Below are 24680 nucleotides of genomic sequence, written 5' to 3' on the forward strand. Positions count from 1 at the left end.
GCATTTTGAAGATGCATACCCATTCATCATTTTTATGTCCTTTAAATGAATATGCCTATCATTATGTAACATTCACCTTTACCCCTTGTAATAGTCATTCTGAAGTATGTTTGAATATTAATTTAGCCTTTTGGCTTTCATTTGATTCATATCTTCTGGGAATATAATTTCCAGTAATTTAAACTTATTAATATTTAAAACAGGATTCTTTTGGATGGTATATAGTTAAGTCTTGCTATTTTTATTCCAACTAACATTTTAGATATTTTAACTGACAGTAGAAGAAGTGCACATTTAGTGTATAAAGAGTTTTACATTTAAATCTTCCATCTGGCCATATTTTTCTATTTATTATGTCTTTTATTCAGACTTTCCTCTTTATTTTTATTGGATCATTGAACATTTTAAAACTATTATGTGTACTATTGCTACATAGCTTACAATATATATTGTTCCTTTATCACAGTATGACTTCAAGTAAAATTCAACTTCATGTATGCTCTAAGAATCTTACAACTACTTTCATTTCCTTTCCCCCTTCCTTTGTGCTATTATCTTGCACTATATTTCTACATGTCAAAACCCCACAGTACACTGTTAGTTTTTTGACAATTTTCTTTTAAAGAGATTCTCTAAGAGAAAAAAATTGGCTGGCTGCAGTGGTACACACCTGTGATCCCAGTGATTGCGGAGGCTGAGGCAGAAGAGTCACAAGTTCAAAGCCAGCCTCAGAAACTTAATGAGGCCCTAAGCAACTTAGTGAGACCCTGTCTCCAAAAAAAAAAAAAAAAAAAAATATATATGGGCTGGGGATGTGGCTCAGTGGTTAAGCAGTCCTGGGTTTAACCCCCAGTGCAAAAAAGAAAAAATTATATTTTTTTCACAATTTTGCTCTTTCTATCACTATTCAGTTTTTTGTGTGGATCCAAATTTCCTTCTGATCAAAGATCTCCTAATTATAGCAATATTATTTAAAAAATATTAAATACTTATCTAGAATTATTTGAGTTTATAAAACCTCATATAAAGTCCCAAGCAGGTCAATAAAAGGTAAAAGAGGTTGATCCTTCAAAAGGAAATTGTATGTAGTATAACTTTAAAAGAAGCAGTTTTAGCCAGGGCTGGGGTTGTGGTTCACAGGTAGAGCACTCGCCTAGCATGTGTGAGGCCCTGGGTTTGATCCTCGGCACCACATAAAGTAAAATAAAGATATTGTGTCCACCTATAACTAAAAAATAAATATTTTTTTTAAAAAGAATCCAGAGATAAACCCACATACACAGTGACTTAATTTTTGACAAGGATGCCAAGATAATTGAGTGGGAAAAGAGTATTATCAGGAAATGTTGCTGGGACAATTGGCTATCCATATACAAAAGAATGAATTTCAACTCTGACATCATACTGTAGACAAAAATTAGCAAAAATGAATCAAAATCCCAGGGTAAGAGCTAAAACTATAAAACTCCTGTAAGAGAGCACAGGAATAAATTATTGTGACTTTGGATTAGGCAATACATGCTCCAATATATTAAAAGCCATTTTTAAAAAACGACATGTAATACATGTTGAGAAAGATGTGGAGAAACTGGTGGGAATGCAAAATGGTACAGCTGTTACAGAAAACAGTTTGGCTTTTCCTCAAAAAGTTAAACATGATCAAGTGATTTCACTCCTGGGTACATACCAAAGAGAAATGAAAATATGTGTTTACAGAAACTTGTACATACATGTACAAAGCAGCATTATTCATAATAGCCAAAGACTATCAGCAGCCCCAAATGTCCATCAACTAATGAATATATAAACCAAATGTGGTAGTATATCCACATAATGAAATATTTTTCAGCCATAACAGTACTGATATATACTTCAAGACGGATGAAAACTGAAAATCATTATACTATCTGAAAGAAGCCAGAAACAAAAGGAACCAGTATACGATTCTATTTACATAAAATGTATAGAATACACAAATCCGTAAATAAAAGAAGATGATAATTACATGAATGACAAGGGAATAGAGAAGGGGGAAGAGATGTTAACAGTATGGGGTGGGTCCTATGTTTTAATCCATTCTTTACTGCAAAATATCTAAGACTGTAATGTAAACAAACAATAAAGTTTTACTTTGGTTCATGGCTCAGGGGTCTAGTAGCATCGTGCCAGCATCTTCTTGATTTCTGGTGAGGTAGCAGAGATGAAAACACACAACTTCTTCTATAGCAAATCCATTCCTAAAATAAAAAAAAAAAAATAGTCTATCCATGAGAACACAGCCCCATCACCTAAATAACTCTTAAGGGACCCACCACACCCAATACTGCCTCATTTAAGAATAAACTTCAATATGAATTTAGGTGCAGACAATCATTCAGAATATAGCATTCTAGAAATGGTTACTGTGATGGCTCACAACCTTTTGAATATTACAGTACTTGAGTTATAGCTTTATAACATTAAATGTTAAAAAAGGAAAACTACATGTAAACTTGTATATTTTGATGATTTTTGGCAAATACAATCTACTATATCAAAAAATGAAATAAGCAGTCCGTATCTTGCCTCTATCAGTATAATCATCAGAGGAGACTGCTGCAATCACTTTAGGTATTTTGTTGGCCTTGCTTTCTGCATTTGTAAGCATCGTGTGTGTGTGTGTGTATGTGTGTGTGTGTGTGTGTGTATCTCCTAATGACCAATCCCCATTAACAGCATGACATGAAAAAAAGCATTATGGCCAGGATAAACCAGTTCTTTTATCTGGTTCAAGTACAGAGGATGTTACATCACACAATATGAACATTTCATCTCTCACTTACCTTGACTACAATCATTAACTATTTAAGCTTATTATCCCCACAAGTAATGTCCTCTTCATACCATTGTACAGATTTTCAATTGCTTCTCTAATACACATTTTTGGACATAGAATTGCCAGGTCAAAGGACTCTTTCCTAACTAACATCAATGGAGGGCCTACTTTGTGCCTCACACTATTCTAGGTGATAGGGAAAGAGAAAGAAATAGAGCCAACAATATACAATTCTACTGAGGGGGAGATGGTTTAATTTAGTACTGACAGATATAGAGAGACCTGAGGTTGTCTTCCCAATTCACATGCATACACAAGTTTTTGTGTGGACATGTTTTCATTTTGGGGGGATATGTACCAAGAAGTGGAATAACGGGCCACATGATGCTCTGTATTTAATTCTGTGGAACTGTTTCCAAAGTGACTGCATCATTTTACATTTCAACCAGCATCTTATGAGGGTTTCACTTTCTTCACATACTTAACCAACGTGTTTTTTGGAAAACATCCTAGCAGGTGTGAAGTGCTATCTCAACATGATTCATAGATACATTTCCCTGAAGCTAATGATATGGAGTTCCTTTTCATGTGCTTATCAGCATTTGGATATCTTCTCTGGACAAACTGTATTTAGATTCTTTGCCCATCTTCTAATTGGGTTTTCTTTTCTATTGAGTTGAGAGGTGAGTGTGTGTGTTTTATAGATAGGACTTTATCACATATGATTTGCAAAACTTTTTTCTTATACTTTGGGTTGACGTTTCACTTTCTTGATGGTATTCTTTGAAGTATAAAAGTTCAAACTTTGGTGAGGCACATTATCTATTTTGCCTTGGTTGTTTGTGCATCCATGTCACATCTAGTAAATTGTTGCCCAAACCAAGGTTTTTGAAGACTTATGTCTCTGTTTCCTTCCGATAATTTTAAAGTCTTACATTTAGGTCTGTAATTCATTTTAATTGTAGACAGCGTGACATACAGGTCTAAATTCATTCCTTTGTGTATGGACATCCAGGTTATGCCAGGACAATCCACTGAAAAGACTTTTTTACTAGGTAACAGGCTTTTCATCCTTGACAACAATAAGTTGACCTCAGAAATACGGCTTTCAGAAATCTCCATTTTTCACCACTATCTAAAATTATGTCAGTACCACTCTGTCTTGATTGCAGTAAATCTATAGTAGGTTTTCAAATCAGGGAGGGTGAATCTTGCAACTTTGTTGTGTTTCAAGATTCTTTTGGCTATTGTGGAAGCCTTTTTCCCCTACATTTTTATTAGGGCTTTAGAATTGTACATAATGGTGGTATTTGATGGTACATACTTGTACATGCGCACAACAATATAATTTGGCCAATATCACTCCCTCCCTCCATCCCCACTTCCCACGCCTTGGTCCCTTTCCTGTACAGACCAAACTTTCATTTCCACCTTTCTTTTCCTTTTTCCTCTCTAGCTTCCGCATATAAGAGAAAACATAGCTCCTTTTATGGTTGGAGTTTGACTTACTTTGCTTAACATGTCTCTAGTTCCATCCATTTTCCTGCAAATGACATACTTTCACTTTTCTTTATGGCTTAATAATTAACTCCATTGAGTACACATACCACATTTTCTTTACCCATTCAACCACTGGACAACTAGGCTAGTTCAATAGTTTGGTTATTGTGAGTTGTGCTGCTATAAACATGGGTATGCACATACCACTATAGTATGATTTTAATTCAGGAAAAATACCAAGGAGTGATATACTTGGGTCATACGGGATTTCCATGCCTAGTCTTTTCAGGGCCCGCCACTGTGATTTCCATAGTAGTTGCACTAATTTACAACCCCACCAACAGTGTAAAAGTGTTCCTTTTTCTCTATATCCTCTTTGCAGGAGACTTTAATTTCATTAGAATTATAGCACCGTCTTGTAATTTAGGGAGATAAGTAATTAGAATTTTGATAGGGATTGCAACGAGTCATAAGATCTCCTTGGGGAGTATAACTGACACTAATAGTAAGTCTTCTAGTCCATGCATGTGAGATCTGTGTACATACATGCATGCATACACACGTGCTCCCAAGTGTGCACATATACACGTTAACAAACACACACACATTTGCACGTGCATGAAAACACACACAATGGGTAGGTTATGAGCACCTCCTTCTTGCTACTCTCCATTAATACGATGCCATGGAGAAAGGCACTGTGATCAGGACAAACTATGCATTCCTAGGACATACCGTTGGCCATGGAATTGCCAGGTCAAAGGATGTTTCCTTACCAACATCAATGGAGGGCCTATTCGGTGCCTGACACTGTTCTAGGTGCTGGGGAGAAAGCAAAGAAAATAGTGAACAACAGTCTCCCTCTACTGAGGGGGAGGTGGTAGAATGTAATGATCGATACAGACACAGAGACCTGCAGTTGTCTTGTTGATTCACAGTTCCATCAGTGATGAGGGGAAGGAATGTCCCATTCTGACATCCTAAGTACCACTCCCGGGGCAGGGGCTCCAGCTAGGAGGCTGGACTCTACACTAGGCACTCTACAAGAACAGGAATAGGCAACTCGTGCATTAGACAATATTAGGAGAAGTGAGATGGGAATGGAATCGTCCACTGAGCAGTGTCAAGGTCACAAAGGCAACACCCATTGGATGTGCTGTCAGGGATGGGGTAGGGAATAGAGTTGAAAAGACTCATTAGAAACAGCCTAATATTAGCACCAGGGACTGAAATGGAGCAAATTATATTCGACGCACATATGACTACGTCAAAGGAACCCCACTATTATGTATAACGATAATGCACTAATAAAAACAATTTTAAAAAGAAAGAAATGGCTTGAAACTGCCCCTTCTGGGAGAATCAGCAAATACTGGGGACACTGAGAAGGAATAGGCTGGATGAAAAGGGTGGGTGAAACTTCCCTTCACTGAAATGTACCACTAAAGGCCCAGATGAAGCAGTACACTTTGGGACAGACCACTGGGGAAGGGAGCCTTGTATTTTAAAATAAACCATTCTGCGCCATGTGCAATGGGCTTCCCACCAAGCAGGAACCTTAACACATCCAGTCAGGGTGAGGCCTCTGAAGACTCTCAGGTCACTGTCATTCCATTTATGGCCCCAGCTACTTGGCTCTGCAGATCCAACCCTAGTGCATCCAAGAAAAAAGGCGAAGAGTTAAGTGAATGGTTCTGGGGTGGAGCAGCAGGGCAGAAATTAAGGATGACACTAAAGTCTGTTTGGTTTAGATGTGATTGCCCATTCAGGACCTTCCAGGTTAGAGAGCATGCACGGTCTGGGTGTCAGGGGTGTTGTCCTAGTTTGGAAGTTTACAGCCCCAAAGGTGGGGCTTCAAATAGTGGAGATGGAGGTGGATGTGGAGAGTTCAGGATCCTACCCTGGAACCTCAGTCAACTCACCAGTCCAAAAGGCAGAAGGCATTACCAGGTCAGTAAGATCACTGGCTCGTTAAAAAATGCCTAATGGATCCCATTATATTGATCTGAAAGCCCACTATCAGTTTACAGACACACCAAGAAAACCATTCACAGTCAGAAATCTGTGAATGCAGTTCAAAGAGGATTGGGTTCCTCCAGAACCAGTCCCGATTCCTCCAGGGAGACAGCAACCTGATCCATAAAAAGAAGTAAATGCTTAAATGATGTGTTTTTAGGCATTAGGCAGCAGAGATGTTGAGAGCATCTTGGTAATTAGGGCTTAGGTGGATTCTTAAGGGAACGAATTTATCACCAGGCATCAATTAAGCCCTGACTTTGTTCAAACATCTCCAGAAACGCTGTAGGTATGAGACTGAGTCCTCAGGGAGTGGAGATCCACCAGGGGATCAGAGATGAGCCAGTGTGTGTGTCTCCCAAGAAGATGAGGCCCACCAGGAAGGCCACATCAGCCTCACACCCAAAACAGCACAGCCTCCCAGCTGTGACTGCCCATGAACAAACAGCCCTACCCCAGGGTTGCTCTCCTGGTGTATGTGTGGAAAGATATCTGTACTATGTCAAATTACACCAAGCTATGTGTAAGTACAGAGACCCTCACACCCCATTCCCTTTATACCTGATTTATGAATTGGAAGGGGACAAGCATACTCAGAGGAAAACAGAAAGGACTGGGAGTGAGGGGCTGATGAGGGGGTGGGGTCAGAGGGACAGTAGCACCCCTCCATATCGGTGTATGGTCGGTGCCATAGAGCCCTGGCACTCTGCGGCAAACACTTTCACCATGTGCCCCTTTCATCTTGGGTCATTCATGCTCAAAGGATCTGCAGAGGGCCATCTGTTCAGGGATGAGGGGGGCAGAGGAAATCAGGGGGCTCCTGGATCCACATGCTCAAGAGTCAGAAAGACACCATTCAGGGTGAACAGGATGCTGGGCAGGAGGTCCATTGTTGAGCTGGAGGCGGGTTCCCAGAAGCATCAGATCTGCTGTAACCACCAGAAGACCATCGTGGTTGACAGGGGCACACTCAGCCTCTCCTTACCCAAACAATGACTCTGTGGCATAAGGGCATCTCAGGCCTGAGGGCAGTGAGGGTTCATCTCCAGGATGGCACAAGACTTCTTACCTAGAACATATTCTCACTATGATAGGCACAGGACTACAGGGTGCATCAGGCCCGGGTATATGTGAATCATTCCCCAGAAGCAGCCTCTGGGGGCAGAACCTGGGTCTTCTTCCCCTGGAAAAGGATACTCAGGTGCTTGGACCAGGGTCCAGATGTAGGGGTTCATTCTCATTCTTCCCTATTTCCATCTCTCTCTCTCTCTCAGTAGTAGGGATAGAATTCAGGGGCAATCAACCACTAACCCAGAGCCCCAGCCCAAGTTTTGTATTTTATTTACAGACAGGATTGAACCGAGTTGCTTAGTGCCTTGCTAAATTACTGAAACTGGCTATGGACTCACAAGCCTCCTGTCTCTACCTCCTAAGATTACAGGCATGCACCACCATGCCTGGCCCTCCTTTCTCTTTCATCCCACCCCCGTGTCTCACTCAGGAGAATGGGAGAAACATGGCTGTGGCCCTATCTAGCATGGATCCTGGAAGGAGTGACATTGTGGGTGTCACTAAGGCCATCCATCACATAACTGAGTTGTTTCAAGGTCTGTGTCCAAAATGAGAGGTCCCTGGCCCATTACAGGTTGTCAGTTGTCTGACTAGTTTCAGGATGTCCACCTAGGATGTGAGGTCTGTTGAGCCCTGAGGGGCTTGTGTCCGGAGTGAAGGATCTCAGGGTTCTTTATGAATGTGTGTGCTGGTGTGTGAGGTATGTGATCTGTTTTAGGTGCTGTGTCTACCATATACATTCTCTGCAGTTTTTGTTCTGCATGTCCAGAATTAGGGTTTGAGCTCTGCAGAGTAGCGATGTACAAAATGTGATGCAACCCGACATTCCTCACCCTATGCTCATGAGATTACAGATGTTATCCAAAACAAGGGTGTCTGATCTTTTTTGATTCTGGATACTGAATGTGACCTCTGTGACCCAATCATAAGTCTGTATCCCAGGGACTGAGGTTGCTGCAATTTTGAGGGGTTGACCATTTCCTGGTTTGCGAACTTTGGGCTTTGTGCACCAGGCTCTGACTTCTCTGAGATGTCGGTTACACATACCCTCATGCATGAGGTCTCTGTGTTTTCAGTACCAGTCCTCTCAGATGTGCATGTGCCTGCATACCAGGGTAGGGATCCAAGCTTTTGTGGATTTGTATGTCCAGGGTGGGAGGTCTGGGAGCTATTTGGGTTTTTAAGTCGTGAGTTATGAAGTTGTTGGCATGCAGTTGAGTCTACACTTCAGAACTTGACATCTCAGGGCTCTTCTAAGTCCCTGGCCTCATTCATGGAGCTGAGCAATCTAGGTTCAGTCAAGTGTGAGGTACTGCGTGTCCAAAGATTTGAGGTCTGTGAGTTGTGCTTTCCTGGATTGCGTTCTGGGTTCTGCGCGGCACTGGGATACTTGGGGTTTGGTGACTTATAGGGTGAGGTCCCTGAAGTAGCTGGAAGTTCATGTCCAAGGCGTGATGGTTCTGAGCTGAGGGAAGATCTGTGTCACAGAGACAAGCATGGTCTGCCTTTTGTTCAGTATTCCAGGGTCTCAAACACCTGAGCTATGAGTAGGTTCCACTCTGGGAAGAGAGACATTGTCACATTCCCAAGTTCAGACAGGAGGGTTTTGACCTCCTCCTGATGTTTCATTTTCACAACTGTCCAGAAACAGTGAGAGGTTATCCTGAGACTTCGTTCACTTCAGCTCCCCAAAGCCCACATTCCTTATCTAAATGTTCAGTTTAGTCAGCTTCCTTCAGACCCTGCCCTGGGCTGAGAATCCTGCTGCTCTTTAGAAAGACAAGGCACCTCCCTCAGCCACAGCTGAGGAAATCTCAGTGACAAGGGAAAATGGGCCCCCCACCCAAGTACGAACGGGACATACCCATCTTGTCCTGGGATATTATGGTCTGCTTCCTTCTAGGCCTCACGACACCCAGAAAGTAACCAAGGCAGAGGCACTGCTGCAGCTCATCACCCACACAATTAAGGGCCTGGATCCCAGGACACTGCTGGGTAAGAGAAGACACTAGCTCTTGGGAGCACCTTTGAACCTCTATGGGACTTTTACCTGAGAAGCACTGACGGCACTGTATCCAGACCCCTTCGGACCCTTCCTCCCATTGGACACATCTGAAATCAGAAGTTGGGGCTGGGGAAAAGAAAGGGATGCCATGAAAGGCCATCTCTGGCCAGGGAAAGAGGATGGGCCCTACTGACCAGCAGGAAATGCAGGATGAAAGTGCGCAGATCATTTACCAGAAACATGGGTTGGGCCGATGATAGTGAACTATCGCATAAGATCACCTCCATCTCCAAGATACCCCTGGTTTCATGGTATTAACTTCTCACTAACCACACGTTATACACTGCTACATGAGAGAGAGGTTCAGAGACAGAACTCTTGGTTCCTTCTCTGGTAACTTGGAACGTGGTGACATGACAGGTTCCTGATAACGACCCAAGCCATCTCCACCTTGCGCACAATGAGATAACAAGCCAAGTGGAGAATGGGATGTTCTCTTCAACTGCCAGGATTAGTGTTTCAAGCCAATTGAACCAGAGTAGGAAGCTTTAGCCATTTTCCAAAACACCCTCTGTTGAAGGACAAGCAACCCCTTGCTTCTACCGCATGTGTTCCCAAACCTGCAGAGTATCGAGGACAGTGCCTTCAGGATCATAGACAAGAGCACCTTGTCTATCACATGCTGGGGAAACTTCCTTCTTAATGATAAGTGAGCTTTGTGGGACTCACCTTGCACCTTGGCCTCAGAGCACTATTCGCTGTGGAGCCCAGCTGCCAGTCTCTGGAGGGGTGAAGTCTGGGGAAGCCTTCTCACCTGCAGGGTCAGGGGAAAGGGAGTCACACCCCATGACGTCTCTAGCTTCTCTTATTCTCCAATTCCATAAGGCCAATGGGAACTTCATGGATGTGTGTTGAGCCTCCCCTCTGTAACAGGCATGGGAATCGTCTCACTATTATTTAACAGTGAGATCCTTTGGGGGCAAGTCATCTGAGCACTGGGGGAGGTAGAAATCTTCTGCTTACTCTTGAAACACAAAAAAAAAGGTTGAAAATGAGAAAAAGGGACGAGGGAAACAAGCTCACACACAGAGTTCAAAGCATCTCATAGTCACCCAACCACATTAATCACACTGCTCTCCCGAGTGTTTCCTAAGGTGACGCGGTTTGTTTTCAACTTACCACTTCAAGGAATGACTTGAGGCTCCAAACTAGGGCCAAAATGCTGACTAAATTAAAATTTCTGGAAAGTCAGTGTGTGGGGTTTGAAACGAAACCGGGCAGCCTTGAGACTCAGATGACAGAACTGTTCGGCAATAATTGTGCCTCAGACTGACGCAGCTGCTGCCACACAGCGACATGGCCTGAGCACACTGAGGCCACTACCAGATGGGGGAAACTAGGACCCAACAGGGTCTCAGTCCAGTGGGAAAGGACACACGACCCTTCCAGCGACAAACCCTGTGGATGGTCTTCTCTGAGCCAGGGCAGCTTGCAGAGCTAGGGTTCATCTGGGAACAGAATTAACAGAAATCCCTGCCCAGGGACCTGGGGATGTGACTCAGAGGTAGAGTTCCTGCTTCACATTTGTCTCCAATGATAGGGACATCTACATCAGCCGCAGCAAAGAGAATGGGACTGTGGCCCTGAATGGGCACGTCCAGGAGAACAATAACATACTCTTCGTAAGTGTTGAAGGCCTAAAGAACCTACTCTAGACCTGTTTCATAATGCAGCCTATGCTCCGTCACTGTAAGTGCAGCACAGGTTATAGTGCAGAATGGACTGAAGAGATGTCGAGGTGAATGGGAGCCGTAGCTATGGTGCTCCTGCCAGTGTCTGCCTTCACCATGGTCATGGCCTAGGCTGTCACGAGACACTGGTAACACCTTTGGAAGGCTTGCTGTCTTCTAGTGCTCCCAGTGAACTTCACATTTCTCTTACCCTCCTTCCCTGCTGTTGTCCCATAATCCTTCTCTCTCTCTCTCTCTCTGCACAGCTAACACATGACTTAAAGGGCCTGATTCCCACCCAGAAGCTTGCTGTTCAAAATCTCCAAGTCGTCATATTCTAATCAAAGTATAAAGGTATAACTGGGAGGAACGCTGAAGAAAACAAATGAGGAGTTTTGTGTTTTACTAAGACTGTCAACAGAAACTCACCTACTACCCAAGCCTGAAAACACCCATCACCATGGGTGACAGCATTTTTCTTAGCTGGCATGCCATGAAGGCCAGCTGCAGGACATGAGATAAAGATATACATGGTACACACACATATGCATATGTGACAGCATGATACCGATGCCTTAGGGAAACTGAAGAGGTGAGAAAGCTACTACCTGGTTTCTAAGGTTATGATTTAAAAGATGATTTTAGCTGAAGAATTTAAAGAGCTATTTGCAAAGAACATATTGCACCATAGTGGAAATGCCCACTCAGTGTCATCTAAAAAATTAACAACTGAAGGAACTAACTGAAAATCACAGAAGAATGGTATTTCTTTTCACGATAGCTAAAGTGAAGGAGAGGTAAAATTTGCTACAAGATAGCAAAATCTGCTCCCATCAGTAAGTACTAAAAATCTTGTGATATTAAGGTAAGACTCGTCAATCTCTAGCTACCCTAGTGGCTTCTTTGGTACCTTTCAGTGCTGTTAAAGGTCAGCTGGGTTGACTCGGATCAGGGTTATGGCAAAGGGACCAAACCGACCCTTCAAAACCACTCTGGAAGGACAAAAGATAGTGCCTCCAAGGTGGCACCTGAACCCTCTCAGGTTACCTACTGGTCCTTTAGGTTTCTATTAACAGGCAAACCCTGAGAAAAGGAACTGCCTTCTGGGCAGGATGAGCATGAAATCAGCTCTGTTTCTGATTTACGAAAGACGAGAAGGCCTGGACTGTTTTTTTTTTTTTTTTTTTGGAAAGTCTCCAAACACAGAGCATGACCTTTAATAAGTTAACAAATGATTTTTCAGAGACAGGGTAGGGAGAGGAAGAAATGCTATTGAATCAGAAATATTGAAATGGACAAGTAAGCTGCAGGTGCGAGTATCAAACAGAGTAACTAGAGTCCCCATGGAGAAGGAGACATTTTGACACAGATGAGAAGAGGAAGAAGATTCAGTCAAGCAGACACCTGGGGGTCAGGGTTTTCCACACAGAGAGAACAGCTGGGAAGTGTGTCTGAGGCAGAGCTTGCCGAAACAGTGCAGACACACTGCAAGGACACCAGAGCAGCCTGGAGTGAGGAAGAGCTGAGCAGAAGGCTGAAAGTGTGAGGGTCAGAGAGCCAGGCTGCTGTGGGACGAAGAAGCTTCAGCTCTATCAGCCGGACAGTAAAGGACAACAGAGGGTCACAGATGCCCAGGCAAAGCAAGGTGTGGGGAAAGGAGAGAGGTGGGGCAAGAGAAATCAGCAAACAGGAGGGTTTGGGCAAAAAGCTAGGACCACAACCAGGTAAGGCTGAGAGAGCCCATGGGGACCTCACTGGCATCTTCATACTGTCCACAGCCTTGTCTCAAGGGACATCTCTGCTCTGGCCACAGTACCACATACTCAAATACCAGGCCCAAATTCACTCAGTAGTGCTCCTGCTGAACAGGGGTCTACTATGTGCACCGGACACTTGAGAAACTCTGGTGACGGACCAGAGCAATACTACTGGGAGGCTAGACTGGAGCCTGATGGACCAAGAGACTGCCCAACATATACTCACAATATTTGGAACCTCTTTCCTCAGAGTTCCAGAATTAGACATGGGATGAAACCACGATCTTCCTTTCCACCCTGGCAGAAGACAATCCAAGCACAGGGGAACCCTTTGTTCATTGTCGTTTCTGCTGCAGAAATAACTGTAACTATAACAGCTATCCGTTTCTGTCCAAGTAACTTTGCTCAAAGTTCTTCAATCACTAAATAAGCAAGTTCTAACCACTTGCTGGGCAAGGAGATGGGAAGGAGCATGCAGGGATGACTTAGGCAGTACCTTTGCAGGCTGAGGACCTCCCCCCGCACTCTGGTGCGGTGGGAGAAGAACTATGCCAGAGTTTAAGCCACAGCATCCCACGAACATACAGAAGGGCAACTCACACTCACCTACAGGGTGTCTGGGAGGGTTTGCTCGGGCCACACTCACCAGGGAGGGGTCGGCGTAGCAGATAGGTGCTCTGATTATCCACATCATAGAATGGGGAGAGCTGAAGAACAGAGCTAGACTTCCATCCTCAGTCTGGTGGGCCCCACATCACTATGCTTCGGTATCTGGTCGACTCCAGGGCTGTGTTGAAGCCATTACAAACATTTCTTCTGGCACTGTTTGCCTCTGAATTCCTATTATCTGTCAGGGAATGAGATTAAACAGAGTGAGACATAATTTGAGGGTGCAACTGAAGATTTCCTGCTGGAAGAGAAAGCCCTGTGCCACTGTAAGCTGAAGCCCACCTTTCCCACCAAGGAGACTCCAGGGCTCTCTGGTCACAGCAGCTCCTGGGAAGGCAGGCACCAAGTGTCCTAGAACCCTCAGGGTGGCTTCACCTGATGGGGGCCCATGTTTCTCAGATGCATGTGGTGTTGGAACAACAAGGACCATCCAATCACAGCACGGTATCTGCATCTCGGCAGGCAGCTCTGAAACCCAAACAGACGGTTTTGCTGTACCTGGAAAGAGGCTTGGCTATAAAATTGGACAGAACTGGGATGTGAATCCCAGACCCAGGCTCTTCTGCATCAGCAATCCAACTTCTTACTGTTCGTCTCCCTTTGCTATGCAGAACCAGATGCTAGGGCCCCTGGGATTCTAGCTTACACTCCAGGCAGGATGAGGTTGGGAATGGTGGTGGTGGGACTGGTGCCATTTCCACCTTTTCTTATTTATTGTTCCCATGTCCACAGCACATACTTCATTTCACGCTTAGGTGTGCTGAGTTAAAAGGAATTACACTGGGCTTCGGTGAACAAAATTCATGCGCACAGTTTACTATGTTGCAGACAGAACCAGCTGTGGACCTGACTTCTCTAGTGGATGGTGTAAAACTGACACAGAATCTCATGTGGGAAGCGGATGGCATCCTTAGTAAAAGATAAATGACGAGTTGCATGCAAGCACTGCAGAGTCCCTTGGAGGGTCCCCGAGTCAAGACTAATGACCTTGGCCTCTCTGCTGACCCACACCCTGGCAAAGGGAGGACAGCTCGGCTAGTACACTTTCTTTTTAGTTATACAAGACAGCAGACTCCATTTTGAGATATTTAAACAAGCATGGTATATATCTTATTCTAATTAAAATCACAGTCTTGTGGATGGACACCATGTTGAGATTCACTGTGGTGTATTCACATATACAGACATAGGAAAGTTATGTCAGACTCATTCCTCTGTCTCAGAATGCTTTGTCACTGCAGAAAGCTCAGACTGTATCTAAGACGGAACCTGCCGTGGACCATCATTACACCAAAACATTCGTTATCAAGGGCAGATCAAATCTTGTTTACTTAATTTCCTTGGTCAAGGAGGCTATAAAGTGACAGATTCATTCCTTGTTTCTGCTACTTAACTCTCCACTGCAAGGGAGACTCCCAACCTGCAACCCATCATGGTACAAAAACTATAGCTGCAACTGCAAATTCCAAAGTCAAATGCAACATTGGGTCCATATGAATGAAGGGAAGATCTTTGTGAATATGTATGCTCTTCTCTTCCTTGAAATCTTTTACACATATGCCTTTATTACTATTTACGTAGGTGTCACTATTCTTTAAGCTTATTTTTATCTTATATAATTAAGGCATACGACATGATGTTTTGCACTACATACACAGTGAAGTGATTACTGAGGTCTATCAAATTAAACTGTGGCCTTCCACACTTACCATTGTGTATCGTATTTCTCAGTAAAACTTGCCCCGGAAGCCCAGCTCTCAGACCTATTCCAATTAGTCAGTCCATCTGGGAAATCTATAAGGAATCTTCATCATGTGCCAAGTCAGTAAGCTTTTCCAGCCATCTACTCCCTAGGCAGAACAGAAAGTGCAGCTAGGCGTGATGGCAAACACCTGTAATCCCAGCGGCTGGGGAGGCTGAGGCAGGAGGATCATGAGTTAAAAGCCAGCCTCAGCAACTCAACCAGGCCTTAAGCAACTCAGTGATGCCCTGTCTCTAAATAAAATGTAAAACAAAACAAAACAAAACACCAAAACCAAAAGGTGGTATCTTGGAGAAAAAGGTGTGCAGAGGGTGGGTGTGGACAGTTTCAGTTTGGGACATGCTGATCATTAACTGTTGTGGGAGTCAACCACAACAGTGACTCTGGGGAGCTGACCTAACCTCTCAGTGCCTAGCATGCCATTTCTGTGATTGGAGAATAATAAATAAGAATTAGAAAATATGACTTAATTAGTTTCATCTGTTTAGTGTAGGGGAATGTTCTCTTTTTATCCAGAAGCATGGTGGTGGTTATGGTCAGGTACTCACCATGCAAAAATGGGAATCTCTCTACTTACCCACATACAGGCTTCAGGTGTGCTCACCACAGAGCATGTTTTGCAAATGCTGAAAGATTGGCAGGAAGGAGGGGGGGTGGAGGAAAAGTAAGTAAATTGAATATAATCCGAGCTGACCACCTCCTGCGTGGAGCATAATTGTCTGTCTCCTATGGAAGACTTAACCTCTCCTCCTCTCATCCTTCAAGCTCCTGATAATAGGCCCTCTCTCTCTCCAGCCAGTAGGGCACGGGCTTTGGGATCCACTTTCCCTACCACTCTTTTCTCTTGGAGGTCACGTCCACTGCCCCAGAGTTCACTGAGTGCAAAAATGTGACTGGTGGGTGGTTAGTTGGCTCAAGAGGTCTACAGTTTAGGAGGGAGGACTGATTCAGATATCTGGATCTGGAATGGGGTAATGAAGCCACAGACACTTGGATTTGCATCAGTGATAGCCCAGTTATTCCCTGTGTAACTCTGGGCTGGTTATGAAACCTCTCTGTGGCCGTTACCTCACTTTATAAACATTTTTGTTTGGTGCTGGGGATCCAACCTAGGGTCGCCAACCTGCTGGGCAAAACCTCTGCCACCTGAGCTCCAGCCCTCATTTGGGGCTGGGGACAAAGTTCAGTGGCAGAGGGCATTCCTAGGTGGCGCAAGTCCCTGGGTTCCATATCCAGCACTGGAACGCAAAAAGTCACCTCATCTATAAAATGAGGATGATGATCACCATCTGGGACAATTACTGATTTCTGCCTTCACCTATACCATGAGTATGCGACCATCTGGAAAATATAAAATGCTGTTCATGGGTCAGTAACTTCCAGGGCAAAATGATCATCTCTTTCCATACATATGGATCTGCTTGGAAAGGCATGAAAGATGCCCTGCTTAGTTTGACCTTGTCGACAATGTTGAACATCTCCTGACTCCTGATGCAAGTCATGGCGAAGAAATTCCAGCATGATTTCCTGCTCTGGGAAACGCTGACCACAAAGGACCACCCTTCCCCATGCGACTAAAGATATGAGGCCTGCACTCTGTCCACCCGGCCACCAGTCCCACACAACTCGGATATGACAGGCCCTCCTGACTCCTGGTCCACTGTCTGTCTCAAGGATGATGCCCTTAGTTTCTTCTCCTCGACTAGCTGGGCAGCGATAATCACTCCCCATCCAGTTTACAGAGAGCACCTCTGATCATATCAATAACCTCCGTCCCCGTAAATCTCCCCCAGTATAGCCTGTCTATTCCTCGCGAAAAAGCAAAGGCAAGAGCCACCCCGCCGCGACACTAGTATCCACATCCAGGGCCCTCTGCCTACTGCAGCAGCCCCAATGGGTTCCATGTCTCTGCGTGTGTGCGTGCGCACGCGCGTTCCTTCTCGGTGGGCTCCTTCCGCCCTTGCAAAAGCAGCTAGTGAAAAAAACCCAAATCACAGAGCGGGTATCCGGTCTCGCGCGCTCCAGACCAGAACGAGCCAGCCCGTCCCCGAGCAGGTGGCCTCCCGTGACCCCCTCGCCGGTTCCCACGAGCCCCGCCTGTGACGTCACCTCCGCTGCCCGGAATCTCTTCCCACGGCCTCGGCGAGCATCGCCGCGTCCCGGACCCGCGCTCTCGAGGTCGCGAGGGCCCGCGGCGGTGCGCTGCCCGGACGGCGGGCGGCCTCGACGCCGCCGCTCCGCGGGGCCGAGAGGGAACGCGCGGGCCGCGACCCCCTGCCCGGCCGCTCCGCGGAGCAACCCGGGGCCGTCCCCTTCCCGACTCGCACTGCAGCTGCCACAGCGAACCCAGGTCCCCGTTCTCCTCCTCCCAGGCGTCCCTGCCCTCTGACGCACGCCAGGCCCACAGACCCCGCCTTCCCTGGCGCGGCCTCTCTAGCCTCCGGAGGGCGGCTCCTCTCGGTGATCTTAACCCTTTCCTTCCAAGCGCCGCGGTGCGTTACCAGGGCTGAGGAGAGCTGGCGGCGCGCCGGCGAGCAGACGCCCGGACCCGCTCCGGAGAAAGACCGCGCGTGAGACAGCCCGAGTGACACCGAGACCTAAGGAGCCCGAGCGACAGAGATAGAGAGAAGCGGGTGGGAGAGAGGCTCGGAGAGATGGAGAGCGTGGGAGCCACAGAGAGACAGGGAGAGACTGAGAGAGACTGGGAGGCGAGGGGGCTGGGAGAGAGACAGACGCAGAGGGAGCCAGAGACCCCGAGAGACGGAGAGAGAGGGAGGCCGAGGGGGAGAGACAGAGTCTCCCTGGCACCGGCTGGGTGAGAGAAGGAGAAGAGAAGGGGGTGGGGGAGAGACTCGGAGAGAACCTCCTGGACCAGGCCAGGTGCGCCTGTGGGTCCTGGGACCGGAGTCCTCCTTTGGCCAGCCGTGAAGGGCGCTTTCCGAGGGGACCGTTGTTTTTCTCAGACGCCCCATCTCGTCCTTATCAGAATGGCGGGTGGACAGTCTGAGTGTGGCGTATTTCTCTTTCTCTAGCTGGGGCCCGGCGTTTTGAAGCCGAGAGATAGGACTGAAACTTCCTGTGGGCATCCTTAAGCAGCTGGGTGCGATCGGGCTCGAATCCGTGTTCAACAGGTTCAGAAATAACCTGTTTCCTCGGTATCGCCTCCCACTCCGCCTCATCTCCCACCCCACCATAGGAGACAAAAATCTCTGAAGTGATTTCAAGGAAGGCGACATTTCCCAAATGGAAACGTCAGAGAAAGTCTTCCCAGGATGCGTGAGAGCCAGAGGGCTCAGGATGTGACTTAGAAGCAGGCAGGCTCTTAGTAGGCTCTGTGATTCCTGCATTCGCATGCAAGTGTTTGGACCTTTTCCATCAAATCACTATTCGAGCTGCAGTGTGTGATGTTCAGAGAGGGAGGGCATCTTTGGTCGTCCCGTTGGCTGCAGTGCAGCCGATCCTGGGCAGTTGACCTGGGTGGGATCAGAAATTTGGTGTCATGATAGGCTGACAGATTTCCACTGGCACTTCCCTTGCGGTTTCCCTAGATTCACACGGTCCTATGGGGTGTGTTGCATTTGTGTGTTGACCTGCGTGTGTCAGGGTGCTGTTAGTTTTGTCCAAGAAGGGCCAGTGAGTGGCCTTGCTTGGCTGAGCCTCTTGGGGTACCAGCAACAGGGAGAAAGGCCAGAGAGGAAGCAGTTCTCTGTTTTCAGGAGCAGAATCCCAACAGCTCCCTGTCAAAGTGTCTCTTAGCCTGGACCATCACTGGCATTTGAGAAAATGCTCTGGGAATGATTTTCGTAGGGAGGCGCTGGTCATGCTCTTTGCAGTCAGATGTCCATTACATTGGAAATCAGACTTGGGATTGTGTGACTAGCTGAGTTAAAACTAAGCCCCAGATCCATTTTGTTGACCCGGCGTGTGGGTGGCAGATAAACTAAAGATAAATGTTCGATTCTGGTGCGTTGCAAGGAAAATTTATGTTCTTAGAGTAATGATCCCATGCTAACACCCCATCTGTATTTGATATTTATCAGATTATGAGAATTTAAAGGTAAGGAGAGCCACAGGTAAGTATAAGATGGCGGATGGAAACTGAAACAGGGGACAGTAGTGAGAGGAGAGATTGGTGTGATGAAAGGTACAGAGATATTTGTATTTTAACAGACCTAGCGGAGAAATGGCCAGCATCACAACCTAGCTCCGTGACCTTGAGTGAGTGGCTGAACATTTCTGATCCTCACGTACCTCATCTGCAAGTAAGGGCGATAATACAGATTGAGCCTCCGTCATCTGACACTCCACAATCCGAACTGTTCCCAAAACCCAAAATTTCTGAGAGTGGCTGGGGGTGGGGTAGCTCAGTGATAGAGGGTGTATGTACTTAGCATGCCTGAAGCCCTGGGTTCACTCCCCAGTGGGTATCCACACATACACACAGGCGCCTTAATTAAAGATATCATATGAAACTATCTTTAGGGTATGTATGTACAAGGTGTGTATGACTCGTAAATGAATTCAGTGGGTCCCCCTCCCAGAGAATCTCATTAGGTATATGAAAATTTTGCAAAACCCGAAACACTCTGAAATACTTCTGTCCCTGAGTATGTCAGGTAAGGGATAGGTAACCTGCGTTTTCCCTAGGGCACCACGCCCATGGAGAAGCCCTTCCTGACCACCTGGGCCTCGGGGCCTTCTCTGAGTTTTCAGCTCCCCCAGCTCAGGTCCTCTTCCTCATCTTCAGTTTGGCTCCCTGCCCCCAAAGACTGGGAGCCTGCTGAGGACTCTTATCCTGCAAGGAGGATAGAGTGTGCAGGAGTGGATGCAGAAAGTATATCAACTTCATTTTCCGTCCATGCAGAGAGTATTTGTGTCTTTTATCCCCACACAGTAGAGAGTCCAGAGCCATATACTATGAGCACAGTAGCCATGTATTCCCCTTCGTTGGGAATAGGAACTGTCAGACCAGCTGTTACTCGGGTGGGAGGAAAAAATATATATATATATACAAATATATATATACAAATATATATATAAATATATATATATACAAATATATATATATAGTGAATGAGCCGGCGTGGCAGGTCCTGTGCTTGAATTTCTGCTTATTCGGAGGAGATGGGGTGAGAAGCATTGTGTCTTCTATCTCTACTCTCTTCTTAGGTTTCTAGTAACAATGTAGCTAGCCTAGGGTTTTTTTTTTCCTTCTGCTTTATATTATACCTTAGAATGTTCCTTACTGGGGCTGAGCTCTGTTCTCGGGGTATGGCTACTTTGGGTACCTCACTGAGGGGACCTCTGAACAGAGTGTGCCATCAGTAAAGAAGTGTTAGGTGAATACACCTCACCATTCAGGTTTTGTTGTCTTGTAGGTGAGAGGCATAGATCTCACTCGGGATGGCATCAGCAGCATTGACGATGTGAACCTAGTGATCAGTGACCCGGGTGACCAGGTGAGCTCTTCACTTTGCAAGAGGAGACTTTTCCCTTGTCTTCCTCCTGCTGCTTCAGCCTCTCCTCCTCTTCACCCTTTCCCTGCCCCCACCCCTTTGAACTCCCACTGTGGTTCCCTGTCTGTGTCTTCTGGGCCCACCTACAGGAAGATCCCAAATGCCATGCCGGGACCACGTTTCATTGGTCTTCATTTTCTTCTTTCATGCTGGAAAGCGGGCATCACTGAGTGTTGGCTAATGTCCATGTTCTTTTGCAGCAGAGCCGCTGACAAGACTATCCCTCTCTTCCTGATAGAGGAGAATACAGCTAATCCGTGCAGGTGACAAAGATACAGAACAGCAGCGTGGCACTGCATTGTCTGGAACTCAGACTCCTTTTTCCCTGGCGTTGTATAAGGTGGGCATACACTTTTCAGCAGACAGTGACCTTGCACGGATCTCAGCCATTTTTGGTAGAGTCTTGCCATTTCTGGAAAACCATCGTAGTATTATGTAGTTGATAGTAGTATGTGAACTCAGTTCTTCCGAACTGAAATGGACTCATTTTATAAGGATATGTCATCACATTAGGCAGAGTTGGAAAAAGTATCGTGTGTCCTTGTCTCAGTCGTCAAAATCAGCACAGCTCTCTTCCCAGTGCTCATCACCCCCACACTGTATGCATTTACTTGTTCCGCTATTTACCTTCTGCTCACCTGGGCTAGAATGCAAGCTGATGAAGGCACGAGGTTTGAGCAGGGTTTGTTGAGGACAGCATTCCAAGCACCGAGAACAGAGCCTGGTACCAGTAAGGGAAGGTAAACATTGGCTGTGACAGTTGCCTGATCCCTGGACCAGCTCTGGACACGTGGGCCAGCCTCCAGGACTTTCCTGGCTGGCCTCTCCCCCGCAGGATTACTTTGTAACTCGGGCTTCCATGCGGGTTGATAATCCACAGAGGCAGTGCCCTGCCCCTAAGAGAAACACGCACCTGGAGACAGACAGACATGGCATGGAATTTTGCCCCTGTCTTAGATGTATGACCTTAGGGCTATTACCCAACTTTGTGGTGCAGGAATTTGCTTCCTTGCAACATGGGACAGTACGGATTGTACAGGGTTTTACTTACAGAGTGAGACATTTTGTGGAGGACCCCAAATTCTTCTTACTTCATTTGCAGGCTGTTCGTGAACGTCCACCGGAGTCGGGGCTCTGTGATGGGCAAATTCTGCCAAGTCGCTGGCCACTGTTGGCTTCTGGGCTAGTGAGTGAGACAGGCAGAACCATCTGATGCTAACTGAATGGGGCTGGGGCTGGGAGAGGGGAAATTCAGGGTGCTGTGCGAGCTCATCTAGGGCTTGGGGAAGAGGCCAGAGAAGGCCTCCTGGAGGAAGTTCTTTCTAAGCTGATTCCCCAAGGGTGGATAAGAGGTGAAAGTCCTCCAAGGCACCACTCCCCTCCAAAATCTCTCATCCAAGACTGCCATGGTCATCCATTCCACCGGCTCCCCACTGACTGAGGAATGGGGAACTAACCCAGAGGGAATGTCTGTGGGGGCTTCTGGTCTGTTCGCTTGCTACAGCAGAGATACAGAGAGTAGAAAGTGCCTTCCTGTCCTTGGACATTGGCATGTATCGATGTCAGTCCTAGAACTGATATGGCCGAAAAGGAGAGCTCCAACAGATGATCCTGGGTGGCACTGGTGGGTCACAGATTATACCTGGCCTGGGCCCACCCTTCCTCTTCACTCTGTTTTGTGAGTTGGCAAATTACCTCTCTGCTTAGGTCTCATTCCTCTTCACTCATTGTCTAAAGCTGACTGCCTGATACAGTGACTGTTGTGGATTTTATTTGAGGGAGCAATATAGTTTCCGATGATTAGAACCGCCAGTGCCTCTGTGGGACACACTGGAGGAAGGCGGGGCCCAGGCCATGCTGGGAACCCTAGAGAAAAGAATGTAAGTGTCACATTAGCATTCTCTGGCCAGCCCAGGAGCCTTTCTTTCTCCGCCCCATTCTTCTGGGCCTCACCAGAATGCTGGCCATTGCATGGTGGTTTCCCCATCTGGGAGCCATAAACACACCTCGCCTTCTATTGTGTGGATCCATCCAGTTCAGCTCCAGCTCTATCCTCAGTAGTTTGGGGCTGCTTCTGCTTTGGTGGATGCCCCAGGACAGTGCACAGAGGGTGTGACTTTTTATTGCTCCTGCGTGGCTTGGAAGTCCTCCATGAATTGGTCCCATCTGCTCTGTTCAAACCCATCTCCCCATTCTCCAGACTACTCCCCAGCTCTCTCTCACACTCCAGATTCCAATGTGGGCCCTGCCACCGACATCTTTCTCCCCCATAGGCCTCTGATTCCCCATTTATAAAATGAGACCAAACGAGATAATGGATGTGGAACTCTCAGCCCACGTTTCCTGGCACGTGGAAGACGCTAAGTCAACAGAGGCTGTTTTCTGTCAAACATCTTGTCATCCACCTGGCACTTGATAGTATGGCAGCTCGGTAAATGTTTCTTGGGTTGGACTTCAGGAAGATGTGGTATGTTGTGAGTACATGAATCAAGGTTCTCCGGAAAAACCAAACCAATAGGACGTCCGTGTGCCTCTGCATCTGTGCGTATCTATATCCATCTGCACATGGATAGATGGGTTTTAAGGAGTCGGCTCCCCGGGATCTTGAGTACTGGCAAGTCTGAAATCCAGAGGGCAGATGACACCACTGGACTTTCACATGACAGTTGCAGTCTTGAGGCTGAAATCTGCAGGCAGGCTAGCAAGCTGAGAACTCGGGCAGGGCGTCTGTGGTCTTCAGGCTGAGTTGCTTCTGCCTTGGGAAGCCTCAGTCTCTGCTCTTGCGGCCTTCAGCTCATTGGCTGAAGGCCACTCACGTGATGGGGGCAGTGGACTTTAATTAAAGTCTAGTGACTGTGCAAGTTCATCACCCCCACAAATACCTTCACAACAACACCTAGATGAATGTTTGAGCAACTGGGCACCGTAGCCTAGCCGAACTGACAAGTAAGATTCACCAGAGTCGTGGGCAAAGAGGTTGCTGAGGGACATCACCTGCCGAACTGAGCTCAGACCAGTAAACTTAGTGGGTTCATTCTTGTCCAGTGGTCCTTTCCTTCTCTTCAGAAGCTGGGTGTGAAGATGAAGTAAATCCAGAACCATGGTGCTTGCAGCAGACATTTGATATGAGATCTTTATCCCTCTGGGACAAGGGACAGTGGAAAAAAGGAAAAGGAATAAGATAATGAAGGATGGGAAGTCATAGTGATTGACTCGGCTGCTCCCCTCCCCCCAAATAGGGGACTTCTCTAGGCCCCGGTGCCTTTGATGGCTCTGAAGAAGATCATGAGGACCTTCTTGTGTGTGGTTTGGAGATAGGACAGTGAAATAGTTCACGGGAACGGTGTGGGGAGAGAGGGAGAGCAAAGGGTGATTAAGACACAGGTCAGTTATGAATTGATGTTTCCAAAGGCTTGGTTTTTCTTCACAAAACGGTGTTCGTGAGAATGATTTTCTTTCTGCGAGAATCGCCTTTCCATATGAGGAAATATGATCCTGAGGGAGTCCCTGTGACATGTGAAAAATCAGTTGGGGAGGTAACGGGGCTAAGATCAGTTTCCAGATGTTTCACACATAAGCATTTACGTGGGAGGGCGATGGCCCAGAGGATGTAACTGGACTAACTCCTGAGAAACAACAGCTTTCACTTACTGACGTGTTAAGGGAGACTCTCTCTGGGACCTTTGTCTGTGTTTGTAGGTCAGATGATTTGAAACATTTCTAATATTGTTCTGTGTTTCCTGCTCTGATGCTTGGTTAATACAAATTCCCAATTGCCAGTATGCTCTGAAGAAAACTGGTGGATTCTTGGTTTCCAAGTTGGCTAGAAGGACAGAGCC

General features: G+C 46.4%; 1 long non-coding RNA gene across 7 annotated transcripts; it reads right to left on the reverse strand.

The window, feature by feature from the left end:
* Window positions 1-1884: 1884 nt before the first annotated feature.
* LOC113195761 (uncharacterized) lies at window positions 1885-17539 on the reverse strand. Of its 7 annotated transcripts, XR_013342562.1 has the most exons (8): window positions 17435-17539; window positions 15903-15951; window positions 15273-15413; window positions 13846-14031; window positions 13541-13741; window positions 10137-10221; window positions 5051-9533; window positions 1885-2237 (listed from the first exon to the last, which is right to left on the reverse strand). It is a non-coding gene; the product is annotated as an uncharacterized LOC113195761 (long non-coding RNA). The 7 variants fall into 7 exon arrangements; XR_013342560.1 differs by having other exon boundaries at window positions 15273-15951; XR_013342561.1 differs by lacking the exon at window positions 17435-17539 and having other exon boundaries at window positions 15903-17415.
* Window positions 17540-24680: the final 7141 nt, after the last annotated feature.

Source organism: Urocitellus parryii, chromosome X, assembly GCF_045843805.1.
Source record: "Urocitellus parryii isolate mUroPar1 chromosome X, mUroPar1.hap1, whole genome shotgun sequence".
Lineage (NCBI taxonomy): Eukaryota > Metazoa > Chordata > Mammalia > Rodentia > Sciuridae > Urocitellus > Urocitellus parryii.